At 39.3% G+C, this 22,128-nt stretch overlaps 1 long non-coding RNA gene across 1 annotated transcript; it reads right to left on the bottom strand.

Moving 5' to 3' along the window:
- Nucleotides 1-1,767: 1,767 nt before the first annotated feature.
- LOC140190848 (uncharacterized) lies at nt 1,768-20,406 on the bottom strand. Its single transcript, XR_011883697.1, has 4 exons — nt 19,467-20,406; nt 13,093-13,135; nt 5,303-5,585; nt 1,768-2,309 (listed from the first exon to the last, which is right to left on the bottom strand). It is a non-coding gene; the product is annotated as an uncharacterized lncRNA (long non-coding RNA).
- Between the last annotated feature and the right edge of the window lie 1,722 nt (nt 20,407-22,128).

The raw sequence follows: 22,128 nt of genomic DNA, 5'->3' as shown, positions 1-22,128 counted from the left end.
CTCCCACCACCCTTTAAATCTACTCCTCAGCGTTTTTTCTCCATTCCTGCTGAGGGGTCTCAGCCCCAAACATCTACTGTACTCTTTTCCTAGATGCTGGCTGGCCAGCTGAGTTCCTCCAGCATTTTCTGTGTGCTGCTCAGATTTCCAGCATCTGCAAATTGTCTCTTGTTTGTGATTCTTGATCAATATTTGGTTTCTAGCAACAATTCATTGCGTGATCTTTCTTTGGGTTGTCAGTATGCTTCCTGCAACAGGAAAACGGTTAGCTTAAATGAATAAAGGGTTGATCCATAAATCTGTACAAATAGACACTATTCCTATCAGCTGCTGGCTAAGGATTATGCGTGTTAGCTTATGGCTTACCTTCAGTTTCCAAAATATACTTAAGTCACTTTCGAAATGTGTATACATTGGTATACATACAATATTCACCCTCACTGGGAATATTTTATTGTGTAGAGTTCTGATGCAAAGGGAAAATTTTCCATTAATCTGTGAGCTGGTAGCTTGATTGTATGCTGTATATTTGAAATTTACACCAAAGTAATGAAGTGAGAAGTCAGCATATCCTGTGTTTTACACAACAGAGCAGTTAAGACACGGAATGCCAATTCAAAACAATGGTGGAAACAGGTCATATTTAGTTTTTAAAAGAGTAGTGAATGAATTGTTAAAAAGAAAAGGTTCAGCATTTTGACTACAATTCAAAAATTGGTAAATGATATAAGGTTTCAAAGCATGGAAAACACTAAGGAAGATAATGATTGATTTTCAGTTTCCGAGCACTTTGTGAAATGGGAAAAATATGGAAATTAAAATTTAGAAGTTTTGTGATAGAATTTTATGAAGAGAAATTCTGAACAGCATTTGTGTATAATCTTTTAAAAACAGCAGGAAATGCTGAAACATCGTAGGGAATGCTGGGTCTTGAAGACTGAGGAATAGAGGGAAATATAGTGGATCCGGTTAATTGGGGCATCGATTAATCAGGCAGCCACTTATTTGGGACAACTCAATTAACAAAAACTAATTGAGAAAACAACCAGAATTCCCTTTGTTTATTTGGGGCACTATGCACCTAATTGAGGCAGGTTACCCTTGCCGAACAGTTTCTAACTAGTGTCCGTCACATGCACTTTGTGTGATCGTTAGATATTACAATATGCTTAGAGTGAACGGTTTTTAAATAGCATTAGTTGTGTATGTTTGTGTTCCAAAAGCAGTGATTTTTGTCACTGATGGTAAGAAATAAGCAGTAAGACAATTCAGAATTGTTTTGCTCACTGTGGTTTCAACCATGGATTCTTGGAGATGCCAGAAAGAGTCAGAGGTGAAAACAAAAGAAGTTCAGAACTTCAACAATTTATGAACTATGAAGAATGTGAAGGTATCGACAACCATCTTGAGTGCTACAATGAAAACGAAGACCTACAGGATGCAATCCTCAAAATCATCGTATGAAGGCAGTCCATTACCTGCATGAGGTGTCTGTGCTGATGTTACTCAGTTACAGTCAATCAAAAGAACACGGCAGTGTAAATTCTTCCGTCAATAATTATTAGGAACTAATATGCAGTTTTATAGTGCTATAGTAATATTGTTAATGTTATTTCATTTAAATACATAACTTGTTACTCAGTTAAACGGCAGTTTGTTTTTTTTATATATGTCGTTTTAACTGAAACCCCCATATGCTTGGTGTCTCTGGAAAACTGGCTGGTTAGCCCTTGGATTCTGCAGCAATAAACCCACCTTTCTCTGGCTTCGTATATCTAGGGTGTATACAACTTTGGTCGCACCAAATCCATGAAGCTGGGATGGCTCGCCCACCCAAACCCTGATTTGTGTGAATGCTGTGTGATTTACTGACCCTGGCAAGAAATAACAGATCGTACACTGCATACCACTAAAAACAAGTATATTTAAGAATGTTAAGTTAAGCCAACAGTTATTAAATGAATGAAAGAAAAATAAACAAGGAGGTCCCATTACTCTTAAATAGTCAAATGTGCACTTCAGTTGGAGGTCATCTTAAACTTGTCTGTCACTCACGCGCTGGACCCTCAGTCTGCGTGAAAGCAACACCACCTTCCGAACATCGCTTGAAATCCATCTCGAACGAATCGTTCTCCACTGAGAGTATTGGTTCTTCCTTCTTGAAGCCACTTATTTGCACAAAGCACCTTGTGTAGCAGGGGCAGCATCCTCAACCATCTTTTCCCCCTCTTCTTCCAGCTTCTTCCAGCTCCGCCCGTGTCCTCTAGAACCTCCCAAATCTACCATCCTGATTGGCTGACACCACATCCCTAAGTGGAATAACAAAGCTTCTTATTCTCAGCTCAGACGCAAACAAGAGGAGAGCAGTACAGAGTACTCTTACAGAACTGTGAAAATTAAATACTTACAGCATAGCAGTAAAAATCTGAACCAGGGTGTTACACAATGATTTAGGCAGCCAGTTAATTGGGCAAAGATGTACTGGTCCCTTTGTGTCCCAATTAACCAGAATCCACTGTATATGGAAATGATATTGAAAGTAAAACACTGGTTTCATCACAGTGGAGTACTGTGCCCAATTGCAACTTCACTAAACATGGCAAGAAAATGTGTTAGAACAATCCCTGGAATGAGATACTTCAGCTATGGATACACGGACTGTCTGGAGTTGTTTCCCTTAAAATGGAGAACGTTGTCAGATAACTTAAAGTAAATATTTACAGCATGAAGAGTTGAAACAGAGACACAAAGGTACAAATGCTCAAGAATTGAATCACACTGGGTTGAAGCCAAACTATTTCCATCGGTGAAAGAATTGTGGGCTAAAATGTTCCCTACATTGCACAAGTATATGGCAATCAGGGAAGTAGAACCTAATTACTCAACCACTTACATCAAAAAAGAAGCTATTCAGGTTCTGTTCACTGATTTGTTTGTGTTTTGTATAATCTTTGTTAAGATCTAATTTTCAAATAAAATTGAAGGATTAAAATGACAATTCAATTTTAATTTCTGGCTCCCAAACTTAAGACTCATTCTATCAAATGTTAGTGCCTATCTTACCAGTAGGTAGATAGATAGATACTTTATTGATCCCAAAAGGAAACTAGTGTCACAGTGGCATTACAAGTGTGCAGATATAAATATTAGAAGAAAAGTAGAAAGAATAAGTTATGATACAGTCTAACAGGAGGGGGGCCATAATCACTTCCCCGGCTATGAGTTGACTCATTATAGAGCCTAATGACCGAAGGTAAGAATGACCTCATATAACACACTTTGGAGCAGTACAGTTGTCTTAGTGTATGACTAAAAGTGCTCCTCTGGTCAACCAAGGTGGCATGCAGAGGGTGAGAAACATTGTCCAGAACAACACAGAGCGTCATAGGAAGTCATTTCTGCCTGTGGCCATCAAACTTTACAACTTCTCCCTTGGAGGGTCAGACACCCTGAGCCAATAGGCTGGTCCTGGACTTATTTCCTGGAATAATCTACATATTATTATTTAACTATTTATGGTTTTATTATTACTATTTAATTATTTATGGTGCAACTGTAACGAAAACCAATTTCCCCCAGGATCAATAAAGTATGACTATGACAATGACTATGAATATGAATTGCCAGGATTTTCCGTTGGGTCCTTAGTTCCACCACAGCCTCCAGTGTGTCCAGTTTGACTCCTATAACAGAACCAGCCTTTCTAATCAGTTTATTGAGCCTGCTGGCATCACCCAAGTTGATGCCATGTTGAGGTTCAAGAAATCAATGCTCATGCCATCAGGAATATAAGGCATTGCTCCACCAAACTGAGTATGGCCTCATTGCGACAGCAGAAGAAGTCATGGACTGGTATGTCGGGATGGGAATGGGAAGTGGAATTGAAATGGGTGGGTACAGGGGGATACTGCTTTTTCTGGTGAACAGAGCATAGATGCCTCGGTGAAGTGGTCTCCCAATCTGCGCCGGGTCTCACCAACATACAGGAGACCACAGCAGGAGCACCAGATGCAACACATGACCCCAACAGGTGAAGTGCTGCCTCACCTGGAAGGACTGTTTGGGGCCCTGAACGGTAAAGAGGGAGGTGTGGCACTTGCTCTGCTTGCAAGGATAAGTATCAGGAGGGGGAAATAGTGTGGGAGGGCTGAGTGGACAAGTGAGTCGCGAAGGGAGCGATCCCTGCAAAAGCAGAAAGTGGGGAGAGGGGAAGATGCCCTTGGTGGTGGGATCCCACTGGAGATGGCGGAAGTTATACTTTATACTTTATACTTTGTTGTCGCCAAACAATTGGTACTAGAACATACAATCATCACAGCGATATCTGACTCTGCGCTTCACACTCCCTGGATTACAAATATTAAATATTAAAAATAGTTTAAATTAGTAATTATTAAAAATTTCAATTATAAATCATAAATAGAAAATAGAAAAATGGGAAGTAAGGTAGTGCAAAAAAGACAAGAGGCAGGTCTGGATATTTGGAGGGTACGGCCCAGATCCGGGTCAGGATTCGTTCAGCAGTCTTATCACAGTTGGAAAGAAGCTGTTCCCAAATCTGGCCGTATGAGTCTTCAAGCTCCTGAACCTTCTCCCGGAGGGAAGAAGGATGAAAAGTTATGCAGAAAATCCGTAAATGAGCTGGATCTTGCCTTCTATCCATTTTACACCTGTGACCACACTAACTGCTGTGAGCTCTGTGGGTCTTGTTATACTGGGCACCTCACTGGGAAAGCGGAAAGGGCTGCAAGTAGAGTCTGAGCAGACATCCCCTGAGGAGCTTCTCCCACAATGCCCTGATGTCTTCTGACCATTCACTGCTTTGAAAAGCTTTCAAGTGTTGATTTGAAAATGGTTTCAAATAATTTTTAAAATTGCAACAATTATTAAAAGCACTTAAATACAAGAAAATCAGTCAATTAACATAAAGGTACATTTTATTGAAATTAAAATAGAAAATGTCAGAAGTACTCAGCAGGTCTGGTAGCCTCTGGAAGGAGAGTAGCAGAAGAACTATTTCAGGTGACTTGTTTAAGATGGAAAAAGAGGTGGGATGCGGCTGTACAAGAACATAATTGTGCACAGGTAGTGTGTTTAATGATTACTGGGGACTCACTCTTCCCCTGTTGGCCCACACTGCACGGGTCTCTAGGAGCAGTCGTTTGGACATGTCCCTTTTGGATGAGACAATAATCCAAGATCCACTCATCTCTCAAACATAGATGAAAAACATCCACAAAATTTTAAAGAATAGAAGGAACATTCTCTTGCTATCCTATACACTATATGTCCCACAACTAACCTGAAAAAGAAGTCCCGATGAAGAGATTCGGCCCAAAACGCTGGCTCTTTATTCCTCTCTAGAGATGATGTCTCTCACTTCCAAGAGGACCACAAACTTGTCATTGTTTGGAGACCTGCGTGCTTCAGTGACCCGGAGAACTACGTAGGCTAGAGTCAGGGCTTTGTGCTTTGGCTCTTGGTAGGGTCACCCATGCCAAACAGGTCAAAGGGTAGAGGTCAGACTGAGAGTACTCCACCGGTCCTCCGGATTCAGGGGTTCAGCTCAGGGCTAACAACTATGACTGTAAAACAAAATTATTACAGAAACAGCAAGGCAGTATCCTTTTACATCTGAGTGCAACAATATTGCCGAATTGCATGACGAACAGTAATGAAAGCAAGAAGTTACTGAGATGATGAAGGAAGCCCTGAACCCCACCAGAGATGAAGAACCTTCATTGCTGCCCCAAACATCAGTGATATAATGGGAAGTAAGTGAGAGATAATGTCTGACCTGCTGAATTCCTCCAGCATTTTGTGTCTGTTGCTCAAAAAGAGGTTATTTGCTAATTATTACATTAAAATTTTCAGGGCTGTCCTTCCTATGCCACAACGATGACGATGCTTAAATAATGCATTTAATTGGCTTTAAGCACTTTGGAATGACCTAAGGTCCAGAGAGGCACAACATAAATCCAATTCTCCCTTCCCTTCATTATCTTGCACAGCCGATTGACAATTAACCCAACCATGAAATGGAAACATTAATCCAATAGAAGCAAGTGGATGTGAATTAAACTCATGACTGTCTGAGTGTGATTCAAAGATATTTTTGCTGAGCCTCCAAAGTATTATTGGACGACCAGTGGTTAACTAGCATTCACTTAACGGATGAGTAATTAAATAAGAACACATCCATGTACTTGCGCTGTAAGATAACACAAGACAAGGAAATATTGTGCAGGTATGCCAAGCAGCCCAAATATAGAAATGGAAATCAAAACTTGGACTTCAAGCCAGCCCCACCATTCATGAGTTGTCTGATGATCACCTCAACTCTGCATTCTCATCTACTGCAGTAATTTTTCATCCCTCAGCCTCAAAGGGACTGATAAATTGATAAGATGGCAATGATGAAGACATTGGAAACAAATGCTAGAAATATGGCAATACGTTTCAGGACGAAAAGTGAGAAACACTATGAAATAAATGGGGGCCAAACATTTTAACTCCAGTTCCCATTCCCGTTCCAACATGTCAATCCGTGGCCTCCTCTTGTGCCAAGGTGAGGCCACCCTCAGGGTGGAGGAGCAACACTTTATATTCCGTCTGGGTACTTGCCAGCATGATGGTATGAATATTGATTTGTCCAGCTGGTGAACAAAACTACCATCTCTCTTCTTTTCCCCACTCTGACTTTTTACTTCCTCTTATCTGCCTATTACTTCTCCCCTAGGTCCACGCCTCCTCTATTGTTCACTCTCCTCTCCTATCAGACTCTTTCTTCTCCAGCCCTTGACCTTTCCCACCCACCTAGCTTGACCTATCACCTTCTAGCAAGCCTTTCGCTCCTCTCCATCTTTTAATTCAGGCATTTCCCTCCCCTTCCCTCTCAGTCCTGAAGAAGGATCTCAGCTTGAAACCTAAAGTGTTTACTCTTTTCCATAGATGCTGCCTGACCTGCTGAGTTCCTCTAGCATTTTGTATGTGTTTCTTATTTTTAGATAATGGTCACTAGTTCAAGATTCTTTTCCACAACAATAAAACATTTTCCTCACATTCATCCTGCCTATATCCCTATGATCTTATGTTTTAGTCAAATGATATGTCACTCTTCCAATCGCAGGTGGGTACAAGCCTAATTATCCATCCTTTCGGCATTAGACAACCTGCCCGTTCCAGGAATTAGTCATGTCAAACTTTCTCTGAAAGGCTCACCTACCTCCTTAAAGAATATGAATACCGTATATAGTACTCCAGCAGTGATTGCACCAAAGCCCAATACAGCTGAAACAATTAGCTATGTTAACTTCCATTAGCAGTAATAATTTGCATTATTCTAGACCTCCAACTCTATTATTTGTTTGGATTATTGGAAATGAAGAGCCCAGAGGAAATTCACTACAAGGCTGTGCTTCTCTTCAATTGCATTTTCTATCTCAGAGTATAGATTCCTACTGATCAGAGGATTGGAATTATAATTAGAAATAGCATAAGAAAAGGTCATTTGGCCTATTTCCCTTGTGCATGTCCTTTGTTAGTGCCAGACAAAGGATCTACCATTCTGCACTGCACACATGATCCACTTTCTCTTTGCTTTCACTTATTAATCATTTTTAATGCTACTATAGAATTTGCTCCCACAACACATTTCAGATTATGCATCTCAGATCGTAAAAGCTCACTATGTAAAGAAACGCTTCCCCATATCCCTTAAATCTATCTTCTCTGGTCACTGACTCTCTGGCGCCACTAGCAATCGTTCTCATTTTTCTTCTAAACATTTATGATTTTGCACATCTCCGTCAAGTCTATTTTTAATTGTATCTCTTCCAAGGATTATTCCATTCTCTCTGATTTTGCCATGCAATTTCAATTCCACTCCCTAGTCACATTGCACATAAATTTGAATTAGGGCCACCACTTGCTTCTTAAAAGGCAATATAGATCTCCAACTATGGTCTAATCAATGTCCATATTATTATTATTTGTAGCTTTTATATTCTGTTACTAAAGCCAATGGTGCCAGCTCCTCTTCAAATTAACCTCCCACCTTCAAAGTCTTGATTATCCCAATTACTTCTATTTCTGTACAATCTATAAAATGACACTATTTATTTCATACAAAATGCTGGAGGAACTCAGCAGGTCAGGCGGCATCTATTAAAATAAATAATTAGGTGACGTTTCGGGCTGAGACCCTGCATCAGGAGAGATAAGGGGTCTCAGCCTGAAATGTCAAAGTTCAAAAGTTCAGAGTAAATTTTATTATCAAAGTACATATATGTCACTCTATATAACTCTGAAATTCATTATCCTGCAGGCATACTCAGCAAATCTATAACATAGTATCTATAACAGGATCAATGAAAGATCAACAAGAGTGCAGAAGACAACAAACTGTGCAAATGTAAATACAAACAGATAGCAATAAATAACGAGAACATGAGATAATGAGATAAAGTGTCTTTAAAGTGAGAACATTGGTTGTGGGAAAACATCTCAATGGGTGAACAAGTGACTGCAGTTATCCTTTTGTCCAAGAGCCTAATGGTTGTCGCGTAGTAACTGTTCTTGAAACTGCTGCTGTGAGTCCTGAGCTCTGGTACCTTCTATCTGACAGCAGCAGCAAGAAAAGAGCATGGCCTGGGTGGTGGTAATCTCTGATGATGGATGCTGCTTTCCTATGACAGCATTTCATGTAGATGTGGTCTGTGGTTGAGAGAGCATTACCCGTGATGTACCTTTGGCAGGATTTTCTGTCCAAAGGCATTGGTATTTCCATACCAAACTGTGATGCAGCCAGTCAATACACTCTCTACACATCTATAGAATGCTGACTATTTATTCATCTTCATAGATGTTGTCTGACCTGCTGAGTTCTTCCAGCGTTTTGCGTGTTTTACCCTGGATTTCCAGCCCTCTACAGACTCTCTTGCGCTTATCATTTATTTCATATTGCCTCTCATGTTTCTTCCTGAAATCTATCACTTCACACTCTAGTGTTTGCTTTCAATGTCCTCATCATTGTCCACTTTACCAGTTTTGTAGTTCCTTCTGAGGCTGATTATCACCTGTCATATTATTGAAAACACTTCCCGGTTTTGTGTTGTCATCAAACATTGAAATAATGTGATATTTAAATAGCTTCATCACCCATGCAGTTTTTTAAAACTGATTTTTTTTTATTTCAAAATATACTTTATTCAAAAATATATACAATAAACCATTCAATAACTTTTCATCCTTTACATACGTTTCCATTATAGTCAGTACATATCCGTATTTATAGCCACCCACGTGGCACTCCAGTAGTTCAGTTTACCATATCATTGTTGAGGGGTATACTCCCTGCCCACCGACCCCTCCCACTCCCACGGGTGGAGAAACCTATACTGTGGTCCTTCCCCACCGGGCCCTTGCGGTGGCTGCACCGAGTTTCAGTGTGTCCCTCAGCACGTACTCCTGCAGCCGAGAACGTGCCAGTCGGCAGCATTCTCCCACGGACATCTCTATGTGTTGGTAGATCATCAAGTTTCGGGCCGACCAAAGAGCGTCTTTCACCGAGTTGATGATCTGCCAGCAGCACCGGATGTTGGTCTCCGTGTGCGTCCCCGGGAACAGCCCGTAGATCAGAGAGTCCTCTGTTACGCAGCTGCTGGGGATAAAACGTGACACTAGCCCGTCCATCCTCCTCCACACCCTCTTTGCGAACTGGCAGTGTGCAAAGAGGTGGGTCACAGGCTCCTCCTCACTGCAGTCCTCCCGTGGGCAGTGGGGTGCGGAGACGACGTTCCGGGCGTACAGGAGGGCTCTGACTGGGAGGGCCCCTCTCACCGCCAGCCAGGCGAGGTCTTGGTGCCTGTTGGTGAGATCTGGCGATGAGGCATTTTGCCAGATGAACTGGACAGTCTGCTCAGGGAACCACCCCACTGTGTCCATCACGCCCTTCAACAATGAAGGAAACTTCTCTGTAAACCTATTTGATCAGAAAAAGTGTCATTTACCACTGATTTCACTTTCAGTCACATATACACCTAATTTGGTATCAGTGCAATCTCTAATTTCATTAACAGTCTTGGGTCTTCTCAATTATGTTTTTAAAAGTCTGCCAAAACATTATCAATTGCAGAGTTCTCATTAATCTATACCCTTATCTGATCAAATCTCTTGATCAAGTACATTAAACACTATTTGCTTTTCACAAATACATGATGAATTTCATTATCCTATATTTTACTCATTACTAAATAATTATTTTCTTTTTTTAATCTCTAAAGTATTCTCCACTTGCCATTGCAGTTACCGACAGCCCCACCCCACATCCCCTAATTTTAAAGAAAAGTTTACACCATTTACAAACTGCCTTCATAACCATTGAGGTTTAGAAAATATGAAAATTGTGCCTCACCCTTGCAATTACCACCTTTAATTCCATAATGTTTCCCATTCACATCTGGTGATATAACTAAATTGAGAATTACAAACATTTAATTAACTATTTGTAACCGACACAAATAAGATAATTGCCGCCTTTTGTTTCCAACATTACCAAGATTCCTCTTCAGCTCAACAAAGTTACCCCTATGCATAGAGTTCTTTTCCGTACCTATTCCAACCCAAAGGTTTTTGTAATCTCCACTCATCATCTTCATTGTTCAGGAACAGTTCTTACCCCTCAATCATCGGGCTTTGGAACCAAAAGCAATAACTTCACTCAATTTCACTTACTCCATCACTGAAATGTTCCCACAACCTATGGACTCAGGGACTCTTCATCTCATGTTCTCAATATTTATTGTTTATTTATGTATTATGATTATTATTATTAATTTTTGTATTTGCACAGTTGTTGTCTTTTATACACTGGTTGAGTGCCCAAGTTGGTGTGACCATTTACTTAATTCTGTTATGGTTATTATTCTGTTATGAATTTATTGAGAATGTCTGCAAGAACATGAATCTTGGCATTATATATGTACTTTAATAAATTTAATTTGAGCTTCAAACAAAAAATGTCCCACTAAAAAAAATGAAATCTTTATTCCTCAGACTTGAAACAATGCTTCTTTCTTCAACATAGGGATGGCAAATTGTTGATCAAGAAAATTCATTAGTACTCATTCCAGGTTAAAGACCTGCCTTTCTTCAGCTTTATGTATATGCTGAATTAGAATCATTAATAACGATTATTATCAATCCTCTATAGTTTTTGCACTTTGTTGTAAAATATGTGCTGTACACATTCTTTCATCCATAATCTCCCTCCCAATATTTGGTGACCTGTAGTTCAGTAGTCACTCATCTTGATTCTAACTAAAGAATCCCAAACCTGGAGTCACAGAGAGGCTCCAGATTGTGGAATCTGGAGCAACAAATAATCTACTGGAGAAACTCAACTGTTGAGCAGCCTCTGTGGGAGGGGTTGAGAGGGGGTAAGGAATTGGTGATGGTTTGGGTAAAAGACCCTGCATCAGGACTAAGGGGACAAAAGGGAGATTGCCATTACAATGAGAGGGGCAGTAGGGAGACAGAAGCCTCAGGTGATTGGTTGACTTAGGTCCCATATTTGACCTCTCAAGTAGAATAATGGTTTCTTTAATTAACACTGTCTGATCCCTTACATTTTGATCCTTCCTATTGTTTGTGGTTACATTGTAACCAAGATGTTCAGTTCCCAATGTCATCCAGGACTCTGTTATTAATAATACTCTGTTGATACATCTGAGGGCTGACAACCTTACTTATCGCATCTTGTGTAGTTCTGCACACGCAGTCCTATCACTTAATTTTGCAACTGTCAATGCCTGAGCTACACCTTAACTTTCCCAGTTCTCTGCGTACCAAATTGATTAGATCATGCTCGATCTGGATTGCTACCTGTGCTGCATGTACTTTGTGAAGCCTTGTGGTGTCCTTGCTGTCATAACCATTCCATTAAGTGGGACATTGGTAATGTTTGAGCAGTGGCAAGAGATTCCACCCTACACGTGGCTTTCTGAAAGCTTGCTGCTGTCAAAAAGACCTTAGATTTATTTTAAAATGCCATTGATCATGACAATCTAAAGTCATAAAAATCATTTAAATGTAAAGAAAAAGTAAATTTACTTACTAACATCTTTCAGTCCTCTAAACATAATTAAATAATTCATTAAGTCTCATCAACCTAAACTTATAATCAAAGTAAGTGACATCAATAAAAAGATTAAGGTTGTGATACATACAGTAGCCTGCCCAGGCATAAAGCTGTGGGGTCAGAAGCAAGCTGCATCCAGCCTGGAGTATAACGCTCTGCACTATGTCAGCAGTGGACTGGGATGTCAAATCCAGTTTGTTCTTGACCTTTGTGTTGCAAAGTGCCGGTGCAGAAAGGAGGAACACGATAAACCGAGCCAACAGTTCTCCACAGAACTGCTGGCTGAAAGTCAGTATATTGCAGCCCATTGCTTCATTCTAATGCCCACTGCTCTCCTCATGGTCCCTCATGGTCCAAATTCACAAAATATCATGACAACATTAGGCCTTACCATTGATTAGATGAAGCTCACATACCAGAAACAATTCAAAAACATTCTTTTTATGATAGAAAAGGGCATGGTTAGATGAAAGATCATTAAGTCCTGGCTGACATGCAAATCACTCAGCATCTCAATCAGTAGACAACTATAATAAAGTCACCACATAATATAAGAAAACTCATATTTTACAATAAAGTCTAACCACTAAGTTGTAAAAAAAATGTGCTATTAAAATGCTGGAAACATGTAATTTTTTCCACTTATGGCAAGATAAGCTGCTGAATTAACACACGCAAGTACTTCCAAACGGCGCCTCCAGGCCTTGGCAAGGATGTTGCTGGAAGGTAGTCCAGCAACTGCCCAAAGTCGCAGACAGGGGAAGATGAGGAGTTTACACTGCATAAGTAGCCAGTGTAAATTATTTTTACAAGCTCCCTCACTGTGGAGAATAAACGTAGATGGTTATGGCTTGATTCCAACAGTGATACTGCACAGGTCTCAAATTTGCAGCGACATGGTTACAAAAATAATCTTCCAAAAATTATCCATGAATAAATATTTCTCATCTTACCTTATCTCTGCTTGAGCTTCTAATTTGCAAATCATTCTTGTAACTGCATTAGAATATATGAGTCATCCTTCTAGATTAGATTAGTGTTATTTGTCACATGTACATCAAAACATAGAGCATAATGCTTGATTTGCTTTAATGATCAACACAGTCCGAAGATATGCTGGCAACAACGCAACATGCCCACATTTTACTAACCCATACATCTTTGGAATGTGGGAGGAAACCGGAGAGATTCGAGGAAACACTCGTGATCATAGGGAGAACATACAAATTCTTACAGACAGCAACAGGATTTGAACCCCCGATCACTGGTGCTGTAAAATGATATGCTAACTGCCACGCTGCCATGTCACCCACAGAGCAAATACTTTATTACAACAGATAGTTTAATTGCTTTTATTCTTTGATTCCGGCCTTCTGCAAGACTAAACTACTTCCCTTCCATCTATCTTCTTCTGCTGCAGTTGTTGGGAGAGCTTGCACATGCTTTTATCCTGAACTATTCTGCTAAGTTTCTTTGGCACTTTCATTTCCACTCTTAAAACCCACTTCGACATCGATCTTTCAACTTTATTAACTCATCAAGCATTCATTCTTAATAGTTTTGCTTTTAAAAATACATAGGTTGGTATCCCATTAAAGGCAGTATATAAATAAACAATTATTATGTTGGACCAGGCACGGTTAGATATATTTTATGTTTTTAATGTCCTCACAAGCACAAGAAGTACAAAGCAATTTCCCTGTAAATTACTTCCTCTAGAATCGCAGAATAAACTGCTCATTATGAAATGTATGCTCGGAAATTATTGTTGCAATGCCACCTTAATTTATTATTAGCATGTTGACGAAGCTGTTTAATATCACAAAATCTAACCTCCTGCAAGAAGCAAGAATTGGCCTGTTTGTAGGAAGAAAATGAAAGCCCGATCATCTTCCATGTTACATTGTAAAGATTTGCAAATATTTTTGTATAATTTGTAATTATGGTAGTTTGTGTGATCATGTGAATGAGGGGATAGGGAACAAAACTAATTAATTCACCCATAGATGTATATTTTTAATATAATCCAATTGCGCTTCTCCATTAAATCATTGCAGTTACTGGCCCAAATGTGAAATTCCTACCTGCTATTTATAAAGTTAAACTGGTATACTCAAGTTATGTATATACATATGACTTTGTAAATGATTTATGGTGCTTTGAATAGCGAGTGGACAAAAATAGCGCAATATAAGCAATGTATCTAAATTTCAGAAAAAAGTCTTCATAAACTAATGAAATTGAGAGTGTCATATCAGGGTTGGGTAACAGAATGAACAGATATTAGCTTCAAGACTGAAAGCAGAGTAGGTGAAGGCTAACTCTTAACAGAACAGAAGGCAGGAAATGGATTATCAACATTCAGTGGGAGGATCACTGGCACTCACAAATACTAACGGTTTAAAATAAAAAGAAAAATCAGCAGGGATGTTAAAATTAGGAAACAGGATATGCTAACGGAAAACACTCTGCAGCTCTGTAACTAAGTACAAGAAACATAAATAAATTTATGAGTTAGGTTGTAATTTGAATTATAACCTAGGCCTGAGTCGACATAGTAGTAGTAGTTATAATTTGAAATGAGTGGTAGCACCGGCAAGGATGAGGTACCATCTTTTTACTAGGAAAAATAAGAGGGCCAAATGATACTTAGAAAAGTAGTATTTAAATAAAGAGGAACAACAAAATCCTAAAGCTCAAATATAAAAATTATTAATAATAATGACATTGCCTGAAAAGACCATAAACTAGAAAAATCATGGTTCAAAAATGAGTACATTTATACTAATCGTGTATCTAGCCTATTTTAAACCACACCTGAAAGTCAATGTACAATTTTGCTTGCCATATTATGGATAAAATACAGAGTATGCAAAAACAATGGATGATATGAAAAATGTGGTTTAAAGCAATCAGGAATGATCAGGTTTCTTCTTGAAAAGGAAGGTCAAATGGGGGATCCAGTAGTTTTCTTCAAAGTCATGATTTTTTTTTCAAAGGTAAACTTTCATGCGGGCAATAGCAAATCAAAAAGTTATTCACATAATGAAGTCACCAATAGTTTCTGCAGCAGCTTAGAAATAAAATAATTAATTGAGGACTGTGAATGAGAAGATTACACTCATCAATGGTTGAAAAGGCATATAGGGAAAAGAAGAAAAAAATGTGATCTCTATAATGTCATACGAGGGAAGATTGGAGAGGTTTAGAGCGGAGCATAAACTTGGCATGGCTTATGTTGGTCAGTTTTTTTGGTGTGCTGTGCATTTTAAGATGTATGATGGATCAAACATAAAAAAAAGAGAAGTTTTTCTTCATGTGTGAGGTATCTCCAGGCTCACCTTAAATAATAAATCTTGCCTTCAGCGTCCTTTGCCATGGGGTTAGTATGAGTGAAATGTAGTGATCTTTGTCTGGCTGCAGACCTATCACTGTTAGGGTGAGAAGAATGTTACGTTTTTCCCTGATTTTCAGTAACAGCTGTTTTGTTTATATAAAGGTTAAGTGCTGAAGTGGAAAAGTGAGGTATGCTATGAAATAGTGATAGACACATTAGAATACTGCAGCTGTGTAATGCAATGCACTGGGCCTGTAGAGGCTAAATAATCCCCTGCAGCAAATAATGTAGCCAAAAATCTCCATGGACTCTTCCCACAAGCACCATTTAATCAAAACCTGAAATAGCTTTGTGTACTATGGTTGGTTGAGATGCATGAAGTGTGTACACACCTTTAATATATAATATAATATGTGTTCAAAATTTTAAATTAAAATGTTTGCAATAACTAAATTTATTTTTAAAAGGATGAACTGGATCTTCTATCGACACTCCAAATATCTGAACATTATCAGCAGACTGACCCTATTCCTAAATGTTAGATTCACTGCAAGGGAGTAAGTAATCTCTGAATCAATTCTGGAGCTGCTGGTCTTAGACTAGCAACACCTCAGTGTAAGATCATATGCAACGAACGTTTTCTCGTCCGTCCAATGCATCCTTGCTTACTAATTATCTGCAAAAGATTATTAGATTAGATTAGATTATGAAGACACGCAGTCCTCTTTTATTGTCATTTAGTAATGCATGCATAAAAATAATTCAGCAAGGGCTTTAGTTTTTAAATAAGCAGGGCCTTGAAATTAATCTTTGTGAATATTAATGTGCAAACACTTTACTTGTTTACATCAAATTATTTATTTCTTAGATTACAGAGCAATATTCTATTTAGAGCACGTTAAATGTTTTTTTAAAAATCATTAATTATTTCCACATCATAAATTCAAGTGCTATGTAATGGACATTAGACCTAATCTTATGTGAATGGTTGCAGTATATTGAGCTGATTATATTTATATTTATCTCTTTGGAGCAGCACAGTAGTGTAGTGGTTAGCATAACGCTATTACAGTATCAATGATCCAGGTTCAACTCCCAATGCTGTCAGTAAGGAGATTGTACATTCTTCCCGTGAACGTGTGGGTTTCCTCTGGGTGCTCCGATTTCCTTCCACATTCCAAGGATGTATGGGCTAATTGTCACATGGGTGTAATTGGGCAGTACAGGCTTGTTGGGCAAGGAGGCCCTTTTACTGTGCTGGATCTCTAAATAAAAAGTTAAAAATAAATATTTCCCCATAAACCAAATGGATTTTTCTCATTGTTAGGTTAAAAAATATTTTGGTTTAATTAAAAGTAGTACCAAATAACTGCGATGTTAAAAACTTAATCAAATTTTATGATCATATGAATGATGAGATGGAAATGGTGGGGCCTATCTTAAATTTGCTATCCTAAACTAGAACTATTAAACAGTATGCCGACTTTTCAATTCCACTGATCTTGATAGAAGTGAGGGGGAATCCATAGAGATAGCTGATTTATAGGAGCAGTTTTACCTTAGGTTCAAGTTGAAAATCTGCACAGAAGTCAAATTTTAAGTCTTTTTTAATAATTGGATAGGTAAAATATTTATATTATCATTATATTAAATACTGTTTTATCTAATAACCCTGCTGTGTGAAATAGAAGAATATGAACTACTTGTATAAGAATGGATTTAATGCTCACCCAGATAGCACTTGAAATTATGCTATTCAAATACGTAATGTTGAACAAACCACTTAACGTCTTCACCTTAAATGGATTAGCGTTTTATTAAAATAGCAAACAACGGCACGTCATACAGCATTGGTATATTAAATTTCTCACAGTGTAATTTAAGGCCATGGCTGTTTAAACATCTAAAGCATTCACTAACTTCCCTCTCTCTCTGGATGGTGCACGTTCCCCATGTTCAATGTTACCATACTTTTGTAAATATTCGAATTATGGTAAGTTATTACAAAATGCTTTCAGGGAAGTTTTATTTGCAGTACTTGTGCATTTTTCCCCAAACTTTATGAAAAAAAGAAATAATTCCCCAATTTATTCATATATCATGTGTAAAAGGCTCTTAACTCCACTCATATTATCTGCTTTAGGCTTTCTTTGGGTGTGTGGGAAAGTGCTGTTTTATTGTTCTGATATTTACACACCCAAAACAAACAGATTCCTGTATACATATATGCATAAGATAATAAAATGTAATTAGAGCTTTTGTTGAATTGTATTATCCAATTTTGTTTTTAAATGCCAAAGTAATTTGTTCTATGACAGTATTGAATGATATCAATTTCAGTGTAGCTAAAATGCTGCATTCTTTATTATACATCAGAAGCAGTGATCCATCTTCTTGACCACATGCCCACAAAAGTTATTGTTGCATTCATGTAATAAGCTACAGTTTTATTACTCCACACCATATTATCTCTAGTCAACTGATATTGCAAAATACAACTTCAAGAGACCTGGATGTACCTTATTCTAGAGCAGGGTGATGATCATGTAGATACCAGGGATGAGAATAAAGTGGTGGGGTCAGCACTACACTCAATATTTTTGAGGAGCTGAAGAGCACTGTTGCTCTTACTGACACACTTCCCTACTCCTTTCCACCCTTGGTTAAGAGTTTCTTGCCATGATCTGCTCTTTCACCTGTAAACCTAGTCAAGGAGGAGACGATAGCTGCTCCAATCCAGAGATGCCGTTTGGGATATGACACGTATGATTGGCCCTGACTTCTTAAAGGGACGTGAGTCAGAGGCAGACAGTAGCCCTAGTCCGGCTGGCTCTTTGTATGTTTTCCATCCGTGCTGGGTCGAGTGTCAAGCTAGCAACTCGGTCTTACAAAACAGACAAATGCTAATGAAATGGTAAGGCTGTCGCCCAGTGCGCCAGTGAGGCACGGGGGAAGGGGGGGAATATAACGATATCATTGATGTAAATTTAGGCAAGGCAGAATTGGCTTAATCTCTTTTTGGAAGATGCAAGGGTTATAACTCTTAATTCTTCCAGATCTCAACTTCTACCTTTTGTTTGGGCATCATTTAATTTCACTTCATCAGCAACGAAGAAATGACGGAGCAGACTCGATGGGCTAAATGGCCTAATTCTGCTCCTATATCCTATGGTCATATATTAATAGACTAACTAAAACCGGAAAGCCTCTTTTATGTCCAAGTAGAGCTAGGGCATTATATTCATGCTACTAAAATTCACAAATTCATAGGACATCAATACATTCCATCCGTGTGTACACAACTTCATGTTTCAGTTCTTTGGCTGCACTCCTGTTGTAATCTAGCAACAGAACAACATAGTACAACACCATAAAACAACAGCTGAGCATACAGGCTCCAAAAACAATGACATCAATATCATTATTATTTTATTTTGCATTTTATCTTAGATAAACAGCTGTGCTCACATTACCTGGTAGACAACCCCATATCCTGCAGTGCAGAAGCTTATTTACTGTCACATCTGGGTCAGTAATACCTAACAGAGGGAGATAGCTGGCCTTGTTCTTGTAGGCATTGCTCACCGGAAGGAGATTCAAACTCTCTCTCTGGCCAATATTCACTATACTTAGGCTGAATAGCCTAATTCTGCTCCTATGTTTTATGGTTTTTATAGGCCATGCATTGGAAGCACACAGAAGCCTGGTATAAAGTCGGGAAGAAACCAACGAGAAACTACCCATCCTTTTGGCATCCAGCTGTCCTACTGGGGAACAAATCTCCAGTTCTTACATTAAATTCATCAGCCACCCCAGAACCCACGAAATCTGAGTGGGAATCAGTGATGAGGCGACTACCTAAAGAGAGGAAGAAACGGTGCCCATACTAAAAAACTGGCTTAAATTCACAACGCTTTGCATTAAGTCTCTATCATTTTCGTAATTTAGTCGTGAAATATATTTCATTAAGACGTGGAATATTCAACTTACTCAGTTTTTCTTCTCGGTTTCTGTACCTTCTCAAGGCTGAAAACCCCTATTATTCTCTCTGGCTTTGTCCTCCCATAGGTCTCGATTCTCACCACTTTATAATGCCAGAGATCCGGAATAGCAACCTCTAATTAGTCTTGAACTCCCACTGCCGGTACCCACTACTCACGCACCAAAAGCCTTTGTTTGATTAAGGTGAATTCCTTCCTTTTTCCTTTCCAGCCATCGCCCTCCCTCTCCTCAGCGGAAAATTTACTTTTTAAAACACATCCCACACTATCATTTACTAGGTGTTTCCATTGTCTAATTTTTTTCTGATCTCTGGATTTTGTCGTATTTTCTGTAATAACGGTTTAATCAGTCATTCGCCTCAACAACCATGATTTGATTCTGTGAAGCTCCCCTTGCTTGCTAAAAACTTCTGTGGCTTATCTCGGGGCGTACCCCGGTGGTGAAAGAGCTGCAGGAATGGAAGTTGTTGTTGCACGTTAGCCAAGGCTGACGTTTGATCTGGGGCAGCCACGAGGAAACTCGTCTGCAATTTGGAGACAATTCCCAGTTGCTGGTCCAACATGTTGATGGTATCAGGTGCACAGAAAACTCCACCCTCTGTACGACAGCTGGTCAGTGATTTAGGCGCACGTATGCTATCTCAACCAAAACGTTACTGTATATTGTCCGTGTGTCAGATCTATTCAGCGATTTGCTCTATCAGAAAATGTCATTCACTTCTTTTGTATTTAGCCCTTCAATAAGTTGCTGTTATTCCCCGCAATCATGTTTATGTTAACATCCCACGGAAGAGAGTGGCATCAGATAATTGCTTCCAAAACTTGAGATCAACTTAAAATTTATCGAGCGATCTGTGCAACTCAACACAACTGTTTATACGAGATAAAACGCAAAATAAAAGATTCGTCTAGGGTAGGCGATGGTAAAAGATTTGTTACCGGACGCTTTGTGTTCAGCTGTCCTTTCATAATGTCCCCAACTGCGGGGTGTGAGAATCGAGGCGTTTTAATTTTTTTTTAAGGCGGTTCCAACGCGACAGACACGGTACAGGATCCCCCGTTCCTTTTCCGCAAAATAGCTATTGCTTTTGCCGATCAGCTATGGAAATCATCTAAGTACTGGAGCTCCACCGTGTGGAATGAATGCGCGAGTTCATTCCGCCAGTCTAATGCACTGACAACGCTCGGCCAGCCTCTTTGTTATGACCTCGACGCGAGCCAGAGCCAATTTGAAGACCGGTTTGTGCTCCGACTATCCTGAATGAAGCCGTGCCCCTGGGCAATGTTCAGTGGGTGAGCAGAGTCTGGAGCTGAAGGGACTTTCAAGCCTGGAAGCAATGCGGCCTTGGCCCCTTGCCATTGTTTCGAGGTGTGGAAAGGGTCAGTGCGGCTGGACACCCCGGCGTCAGGCTTCTGTTAAGCGAACCGGTTGCCAAAAGGAAAGGCTTGTCGCTCCGACTGAAACAAACTAATTGACACCTCCCTATAGATGGCGCCTCACGCTTCATCGGCTGCAGTAAATCTGCCGGCCGGCCGGCTCTGACCCGGCTGAGTAATAGAATGAGGCTGAGAAGAACACACATCACATCGACATTTATTAACTACGCGTGGTCCTCAAAATTGATCATTATCGTCGTATGTACTCTATTAGTAGGCGCGACTCTCTACTTAGTAGTCTCCAGAACATCACGTAGTATTATTTAAATTTGTTCTTCAGTAACGGTTGATTATTTTGCTTTTTGGCACATTTCCATTCAATTCTTTTCCTTACAGGAAAATTAATTCAGACCATCTCGCACGCTGATTTTTTATTTTGCAAGGTAGTTTTTTTATTTTTTAGGTTTTCTATATATTGGATTCTTCACCTGACACCGAGATCTGCAGAAGCCCACATGCAGATCAGAATGACTTAAATTAAATATTGAAACGGAACGCATCTCGGTGGATAAAGAATAGTTTGGCAAATAATTAAAACTTTTTGTCAGCGTTTACTATTATATAAACACTAGTAAATGAAAAGCAACAGCGTAAGGATATACTTTGGAGGACGCACAATAATTAAATAAAAAAGGGCCCTACGGGAAATCAAATGGTTTCGATTCATAGCATACCTCCTCAGTAAAATGCAGGGGCTGCATATTGAGCTATCAGACCACACTACCGCATTAATTTGAGCTTCTCCAGACACGAAGATTTTCAAATGTAGGCGGTCTAAAGAATATTAAATCTTCCGGCATGTCTTAAATCAATTACTTTGAAATATATTTTCATTCGCTTTTCTTCGTTTGAATTTTATATAGTTACTGGCGCTATGAAGAATACGTATATATTATGTTGAATTTTATGAATAATCTTCGTCAAAACATTTGGCCAAGTTTGAGATATTGGTACGGGAACAATGCAATGATTATGCTCCGCGTCATAGTCCAAGTCAAGCCCTCCCCTCACCCCTCCCCTCCCCAAGAAAATCATACCCTAAGTCCTAATGAAACAATTTTCAATTACATATCTAGACAGGCGAGTCTATATGTAGACTGACCATGAAGTGACCTTTACACTTTGCCCGGGTCACTGAGATTCTTCAGACTGCTAACCCCTAGGTGGCGCTCAGTGACCAGGGAAAAATCCCTACCTTCTGAAATCGTACATTA

This window comes from Mobula birostris, chromosome 31 (assembly GCF_030028105.1).
Source record: "Mobula birostris isolate sMobBir1 chromosome 31, sMobBir1.hap1, whole genome shotgun sequence".
Taxonomy (NCBI): Eukaryota; Metazoa; Chordata; class Chondrichthyes; order Myliobatiformes; family Myliobatidae; genus Mobula; species Mobula birostris.
Note: the sequence above shows the minus strand (reverse complement) of the source record. Positions and strands in the feature narration are given on the sequence as shown.